This window comes from Acomys russatus, chromosome 3, assembly GCF_903995435.1.
Source record: "Acomys russatus chromosome 3, mAcoRus1.1, whole genome shotgun sequence".
NCBI lineage: Eukaryota > Metazoa > Chordata > Mammalia > Rodentia > Muridae > Acomys > Acomys russatus.
In genome coordinates, this window is record NC_067139.1 from 71,733,213 (window position 1) to 71,741,725 (window position 8,513).

Sequence of the window (8,513 nt, forward strand, 5' to 3'; positions counted from 1 at the left end):
TCCCAATACTCACACGGTGGTTCACAGCTATACCTCTAGTCCCTAAGTATCTGATGCCTCTAACCTTCACAGACTCCTACTGTACATGACTCACACACATACACTCAGGCACATAAATGCACATAAAATTAAATGAATGAATGTTTTTAAAACCTCAAAAATAATACTGGGCAGTGATAATGCACTCATTTAATCTCAGCACTCAGGAGACAGAGGCCAGCCAAGGGCTACACAGAGAAACCCTGTCTCAAACAAACAAACAAATAAATAAGGCCTAAATAATATGTGATCATAGGAAAGAAGGAAGGATCGACAAAGACCTAAAAAGACATTTTATCAAGTAAGATATACAAATGACCAATGAGCATTTGAGTACTTTTATACTACCTGGAGGAACAGAAGCAAATTCAGACTTCCAAAACAACAAAAGAAGACTGTTTTGATGAAAAGAAATGCTCCTGAGGCCAACCTGAGGAGGGAGAGACGTGATGAGCACCCTTAGACCCATTCTACCCATCATCAAAGACTGCCAAACATTTTCATCTTCTGAAGACATTGCACTTTCAATCCTCAAGGTTTTTTGTATCATCTTGTTCTTTTGCTCAAAACTTTTCTTGGAAGAGCCAGGCGTGGTGGCACACGCCCTTAATCCCAGCACTCAGGAGGGAGAGGTAGGCAGATCCCTGTGAGTTGTGGACAGCCTGATCTACAAAGAGAGTCCAGGACAGCCAGGGCTACACAGAGAAACCCTGTGGGTGGGGGAGTTAGCAAAGGGAAATCCCATTTTATCCTTAAATTATTCTAGCAAACATCAGTACAGATGGGGGAACTACTTCAAAAAACTCAGGAAAACACACCACTCACTCACCTTCAATCTGTATCTTTTCTCTCCTTCCCCTTCTCCTTCTTTTTTGTGTTTGTTTTTGTTTTTTTCCAAGACAGGGTTTCCCTATGTAGCCCTCACTGGCCTGGACTCACTTGGTAGACCAGGCTGGCCTCAAACTTAAAGATCTACCTGCTACTATCTCCCAAATCCTGGGATTAAAGGCATGCATCACCATGCCCAACTAAATCTGTATTTCTTGAAAATATTAAAATATTACAACATAGTTGTAAGCCCCACTTTAAAAAAAAAAAAAAAAAAAAGAACCCCAGCATGGTGGTGCACGCCTTTAATCCCAGAATTTGGGAGGCAGAGGCAGATGGATCTCTGTGAATTCGAGGTCAGTCTGGTCTATAAAGTGAGTTCCAGGATAGCCAGGGCTGTTATAAAGAGAAACCCTGTCTTGAAACCACCCACCAAAAAAGTGTGTGTGTGTATATACATATATGTATATATATATATATTATAAATACATATAATATATATATATATATATATATATAAAGAAAGAAAGAAAGTAGGGGCTGAAGAGATAGCTCAGAGGCAAGAGCACTGGCTGCACTTCCAAAGGTCCTGAATTCAATTCCCAGCAACCACATGGTGGCTCATAACCACCTATAATGGTATCTGGTGCCCTCTTCTGGTGTGCAGGTATACATGCAGGCATAACATTGTGTACATAATAAATAAATCTTTTTTTTCCCAACATAAACTGTTTTATTACTATTATAAAGACTATAAAATATACCATATTATATTTATTTTTTTTCTTTTTTTTTATTAATTTATTCTTGTTACATCTCAATGTTTATCCCATCCCTTGTATCCTCCCATTCCTCCCTCCCCCCCCCATAAATAAATCTTTTTAAAACTTTTTGTTTTGTTTTGTTTTTTGAGACAAGGTTTCTCTGTGTAGCCTTGGCTGTCCTGGACTCACTTTGTAGACCAGGCTGGCCTTGAACTCACATAAATCCACCTGCCTCTGCCTCCTGAGTGCTGGGATTAAAGGCATGTACCACCACAGCTGGCCCCTTTTTAAAAATTATTAAGTAGGGGGACTGAAGAGATGGCTCAGCGGGTAAGAGCACTGACTTCTCTTCCAAAGGATCTGGGTTCAATTCCCAACACCCACATGACAGCTCAAAACTGTCTGTAACTCCAAGATCTGACACCCTCACACAGATATACATGTAGGTAAAACTTCAATGCACTTAAAACAGAAATTAAAAAACATTTTTTAAATTCTTAAGTAGAAAATAAGTTTCTATGAAGTGTTCAGTCACAAATGGACATCTATCTTACTCCCACCCGACAAGGCTCAGACCCACTGAGGAAGAGGAGGTAAAAAGACTGTAAAAGCCAGATATTAGGGAGGATCAGAGACAAACTGTCTTCTGGACATGACAGCACCACTGAACTGTGCTTGCCTATGGAAGACCAGCACAAGACCAAGCCAGCTGACATTCCACAAGAAGTAGGGATTTACCAGGCCCTACTCTTAACTCAGAAACTACTGACTACTGATGGCTTCTGTGGAAAGGAGGTCAATTTTCTTTAAGGTTGTGGCCCTGCTAGGTCAACTACACTCCACTGGATAGGCCAAAACCCATGAGTATATGGACAGCACGAGTCAAACTCAGTGGGTTATAAAAAATTTTCTTAAAATAAATTAAATTTAAAAATGGGGAGCTGGGCAGTTGGTGGCGCACGCCTTTAATCCCAGCACTCGGGAGGCAGAGACAGGTGGATCGCTGTGAGTTCGAGGCCAGCCTGGTGTACAAAGTGAGTCGCTACACAGAGAAACCCTGTCTCAAAAAACTAAAACTAAACAAAATAAAATAATTTTTTAAAAAAATTAAAAATGGGGTAGGGGCATGGTGGCACATGCCTTTAATTCCAGCACTCTAGAGACAGAGACAGGTGGATATCTGGATTTGAGGCCAGTCTGGTCTACAGAGTGAGTTTCAGGATAGTCAGGGCTACCTAGTGAGACTATCTTAAACAACTAAAAATAAATAAAAATAAAAGAGGACACAAAGTCGAGATGTGGTGAGGAGATAGGAAGGAATATCTTGGAAATTAGAGGCAGCAGTGAGGAAGTAAATGTGATCAAAGTATCTATGTAACTCTCAGGGCCGGGCGTGGTGGCACCCGCCTTTAATCCCAGCACTTGGGAGGCAAAGGCAGGCGGATCTCTATGAGTTCCTAGCCAGCCTGGCCTACAGAATGAGTTCCAGGATATCCAGAGCTATACAGAGAAACCCTGTTTTGAAAAACCAAGAAGAAAGAAAGGAAGGAAGGAAGGAAGAAAGGAAGAAAGAAAGAAAGACAGACAGACTCAAAAAGTTAATGTGTTAGCTGGGTGTGGTGGCGCACACCTTTAATCCCAGCACTCGGGAGGCAGAGGCAGGCAAGATCACTGTGAGTTTGAGGCCAGCCTGCTCTACAAAGTGAGTCTAGTACAGCCAAGGCTACACAGAGAAACCCTGTCTCAGGGGGGAAAGAAGAATATTTGCTGCTCTTGCAGAGGGCCAGGCTTGGTTTTCAGCACCTAAACGTGGTTCACGATTATCTATAACTCTAGTTCATGGGATGTGACGCCCTCTTCTGGCTTCCATGGCACTAGGCAAAACTGCAATGAATACTTTCAGGAAAAACACTCATACACATTAAATTAAATTTTTTAAAAGTATTATTTTCCTCATATATGAGTATATATAAATAACCATTTCCACTACTAAAACAATCACTTTCTGTAAGCCTGCAAGTGTTAATTATTTGTTACAACTATTTCTTCAAGCACAGTTCCCTATAAAATTATACACAGCATGAATAGCATAATGTATTCAATTCTGTTTAATAATATAAAATCTCATATTTAACATCACACTAATATTCAAATTAGCTTCTCATGCGCAGTATAACTATATGAGGGAAAAAAGCCTATGAAGAAATACCCTTTCCATAAATGTATACTCTCCCAACCACCCCCTAAATGTTGCTCTCTAGGATAATTTCAACTTCAATCTCTCTCCCTACTCAATATCAATACTGGTTTTTGTTTTCTGTTGTGAGACAGGGTCTCTTTATAGCCTTGGCTGTCCTGGAACCCACTATATAGACCAGGCTTGTCTCTGCCTCCCAGTGCTGGGATGAAAGATCACACCCAGTTTAAGAATCTCTTCTGTCGGCAGGAGTGGTGGCACTCAGGAGGCAGAGGCAGGTGGGCCTCTGTGAATTGGAGACCAGCTTGGTCTACAAAGTGAGTCTGGGACAAAGAGTCTTTCTTTTGTAGTTTACAGAGCTGGGACTCAAATCCTGAACTTTTTTCATGCTAAGCTAGCATGGTATCACTGAGCTCTCCAAACATTAGGTAGGTGTGTGTGTGTGTGTGTGTGTGTGTGTGTGTGTGTATGTGTGTATGTGTGTGTGTGTATGTGTGTGTGTGTGTGTGTGTGTGTGTGTGTGTGTGTGTATTCCCCACCACCACCTCTCTCATTTTGTTTTGGGTTTTTTTTGTGTGTGTGGTTTTTCGAGACAGGGTTTCTCTGTGTAGCCTTGGCTGTCCTGGACTCCCTTTGTAGGCCAGGCTGACCTGAAATTCACAGACATCCTCCTGCCTCTGCCTCCCAAGTGCTGGGATTACAAGTGTGTGTCACCATGCCAGGCTCCAGAAAAAAAATTTCCATTCAACTACCATACAAAGCTTTCTGTACCTTGTTCCAAAAAAGCATTTACACTTTAAAGTTTAGTTACAAATACTACAAATCAAGTTTTCCTCTAATACACATCAAATGCATGAGTTCCATGACTATATCTAACCTAGCTTAAGGATTTAAAGCCATTATTCTAATTAATGAATTTGTAAATCTCAATATGGCAAAATCCAGTTACATAACCAAAGAAGTTATCCCTTGTAAATTTATACCTACAAAATAGACTATTGGAAAGCTTGTTTCAGCAGATTAAAATGGATAAATCATCTTTACCTCTCACATGAATCCATGATTTTCACTGGAAATGAATTAATCAGCCAAAAAGTGCAAACTCAACTCCAGAAAACAGCTCTTGAGATTCAGAGTGTAAATTTTTCCTCCATAATTCTAACTCCTGAAAATTATTTCCAGGTACTCAAATTTTAATGTCTCCTAAAATAAAACCTCATCTATTTCTTCAAAGACAATGTGAACGGGCACGCGATGGGAACTGGGTTTCCTATGCAGGGTACTAAAACTAACCCCAGATTGAGTGCTCAGCCTCCTGCTGCCGAAAGCCTCTCTTAGTTTTCAGTTCTATGTGTGAAAGGTGTGTCTTACTGTACATTCTTTTGCCATATCGTCTCTATTGATTTTACACTGCATATATAATTTCACAAGCATGTCGTAAAGGAAGTCTACATTTGAATGAATCTAGGAAGAAACGTGTTGTGAACACACACTGTCAGTTCACAAACGCTTCCAGAGGAAGCACACCTCTGGGTTTTCTCCCACCCACCCCCCTCAAGAATGTCTCTCTCCAGCTCCCATCCCACGCTTTATTTTAGAGCAGCAATCTTTCACTATCCTACTCACAGTCTCTACTCTAAAAAGAACCTTCTCCAACTAATACTAGTTTTTCAAGACCTCTCCCTTCCCAAGTCCAGAGTGTTGGTTTGTCGGAGATTTCTTTGACAAGGAGAACGGGGAAACTGGGAGGGTCCCGGACGAGCTACCATTCCCGCCACACCATTTAAGAGTCAGGTGCGGGCCCGCTGGCCCAGCCCAGCCCCAGGGCAGGAGGGCAAAGATCAGACCCTCCCTCCCCTCTTTCCCGCACTCCTACTCAAGCCCAAACAGCCAAATACAAGCCGGGCCCAACTCTCTGGCCCCATTCAACACACTCTCTTCTGCACACTGCCCCCATTTCCCCCCCACTTCTTCCGGATACAGCTGGGTTCTTTTATCCTGTTCTGAGTCTCCTTAGCCTCCTAGATTCCAACCCACAAACGCTTCTCCGCTCCCACCCGGGCCCCCTCGAACCCAATTCTACCCGAGCCTCCCCGCCCCCCTGCTCCCGGACCTCCGAGCGGCGCCAACCCTCCCCGCCTGCCCCAAGCTCAGAAAGGCGCCCGGTCCCGGTGCCCACAGAACGCAAGTCGCTCCTAACACGTCACCCCGGGGTGCAAGTAGCCCGAGACCCGACCTCCTACACCCCCCTCCCCCAGCGCTACCCCTGCACCCCGTTTCCGCCGGCCCCGCCCCCCTGAGGGTGTCGCACTCACCGCTCCCGCCGTCGCATCCTTAACCGCCGCGGCTGCTATAGCTACGGGGAGCCAAGGCAACCAGCTCTCGCGATACTTCGCTCAGCGACGGCGAGAACTGTGCAAAAGAGGCTCGCTGGAAAGTGAGTGCCGCGACTGACGGCTGAGGGCTGAGGCTATCTCGCGATAGTGATGTATAAGATGGCGGCGGCGGGGCGGTTCGGGGTTACCCGGGAAAGAGTTGGAGGTGGGACGCGGGCGGCGTCTAAGCTGCCCTGACAAGAGTCGGAGGACGCCGGCCGGCCGGTGGTCTGTCCCCGGTGGGGATAGTTATTATGGCTGACTATATGCTCACCTTGTCCAACTTCCTCATCAAACTGAAAAGTATTTCTTTTACCTGAGGTTCCGCTTCGCTTCTTGTCGAATTCTTGGTGATGGAGTGGGTAGGCCCGAAATTGACCTCCTGATCACCGCGTTACCTTCATCCGTTTTTTTGTTTTGTTTTGTTTCTACCTTCTGCAAAACTTTCTTGGCTTCTCGGGAAAAGTTTATCCCAGATGCCCCGCCCCATCAATTTTTGAGACCAAAATAGGAAGTAAATCGCACGTCCACACACAAACAAGAAAGAAAAATGCCCGTAGGTGTTTAGCTGTGGGTGCAGATGGGAATCTCGGTGAAGTGTGATTGCCATTTGTCGCTTGCAGGCCTCTGGACACATCTCCTGAACACTGACTTACAGGGAGTGTCTCTGTTCACAGGCCAATAAAACAAGCCTCTGAAGCAGAAGAATTTAAGGAACATAGGTCAAAGGAAGAATGAAACACAAGGGAATGAAGCCTTGAATAGTTTTCATGCGGTGCTTTAGTCTCAACCAGTTCTGACAAGTAAAAATAATATGGCTAATCACAGTGTACAACTTAAATTTTCCACTTGCCACATTTGTTAGCAAATGAAATTAATTTCACTAGTCTATTCAACCACTTGAGTTTGTAATCAGGCCAGGTGTGGTAACAGATGCCTTTAGTCCCAGATCCTGGTGCCTGCAGAATCTCTTGTGAGTTCCAGAACAGCCAGAGCTACATGTCTTGGAAAACAAAAACATAAAAAAATAAAATTGCCAGGCATGGTGGCTCATGCCTTTAATCCCAGCACTTGGGAGGCAGAGGCAGATGAATCTCTGTGAGTTCAAGGACAGCCTGATCTACTAAGCGAGTCCAGAACAGCCAGAACAAAGAGAAACCCTGTCTTGGAAAAAAACAAAAAAGAAATTTTTTCCAAATTGTCATCAGTATTTTAAGACAAGGTCTCACTGCCCTCACTAGCCTGAAACTAACAGAGATCTGTTTACCTCTGTCTCACAAGTGCTAGGATTAAAGCCCTGCACTCTAAAATTGTGGGGGTTTTCCCTCAGTTTTTCAGAAACCATTGTTTAGGGGCTGAAGATAGATCTCAGAGGTTAAGAGTGTTTGCTGAGAATGGAGCTTTTGAACAGAGCCAGAGTGGAGCTAACAACTCTGATTCCAGAAGATGTGATTGCTTCTTCTGGCTTTTGCGGACACTGCATGCACGAGATGCACAGCACACAGACAAAACATCCATACACATAAAAAGCATTTTTTTTTGTTTGGTTGGTTTTTTGTTTTGTTTTGTTTTTCGAAACAAAGTTTCTCTGTGTAATAGCCCTGACTGTCCTAGAACTGTCTTTGTAGACCAGGCTGTCCTCGAACTCACAGAGATCCACTTACCTCTGCTTCCAGAATGCTGGGGTTAAAGGCCTGTGCCACCACGCCTGGCTTTTAAAATCTTTTAAAATATTTATTTTGTATTTATTCCACATCTCAATTTCAACCAGAAACTTTTTTTTTTTCCAAGACAGGTTGTCTCTGTGTAGCCTTGGCTGTCCTGGACTGGCTTTGTAGACCAGGCTGTCCTCGAACTCACAGTGATCCGCCTGCCTCTGCCTCCCGAGTGCTAGGATTAAAGGCATGTGAACACATTCACGTGCAGCCAGCAAGTACAGTATTGTGTAGCATAACTCAGTCTCTAAAGTATCGAGTGAATAGTCTAATAGAGGAGTAATTTTTAAAAGAGGGACCTTTGAAATTGCTAAGTCGGTGTCTGCAGAGGCTAGGAAAATAACAAAAACCAACCTTGTATAATAGAAGTACTGAGTACTAGAACCTTCTGGAATCACAAATTCTCATCTGAAAGGACCCTGTCACAATAAAACAGCAAAAAGACTACAGTTCTCAAACCTTGGTCAGAGAGGTGCTACTACCTAACAAGCCTGAGAATCTGATGAAAACTAAGAACTCTTTTTTTTTTTTTTTAAAGATTTATTTATTTATTATGTATACAATGTTTTGCCTGAATGTACACCTGCAAGCCAGA

General features: G+C 43.5%; 1 protein-coding gene across 6 annotated transcripts in view; it reads right to left on the reverse strand.

The window, feature by feature from the left end:
- Usp54 (ubiquitin specific peptidase 54) overlaps positions 1-6,298 on the reverse strand; it is an 87,426-nt gene extending 81,128 nt beyond the window's left edge. For all 6 annotated transcript variants that reach the window (XM_051142624.1, XM_051142622.1, XM_051142623.1 and 3 more), the window contains exon 1: positions 6,144-6,298. The gene's annotated coding sequence lies outside the window, so the exon portion shown is untranslated. The remainder of the gene's footprint in view (positions 1-6,143) is intronic.
- Positions 6,299-8,513: the final 2,215 nt, after the last annotated feature.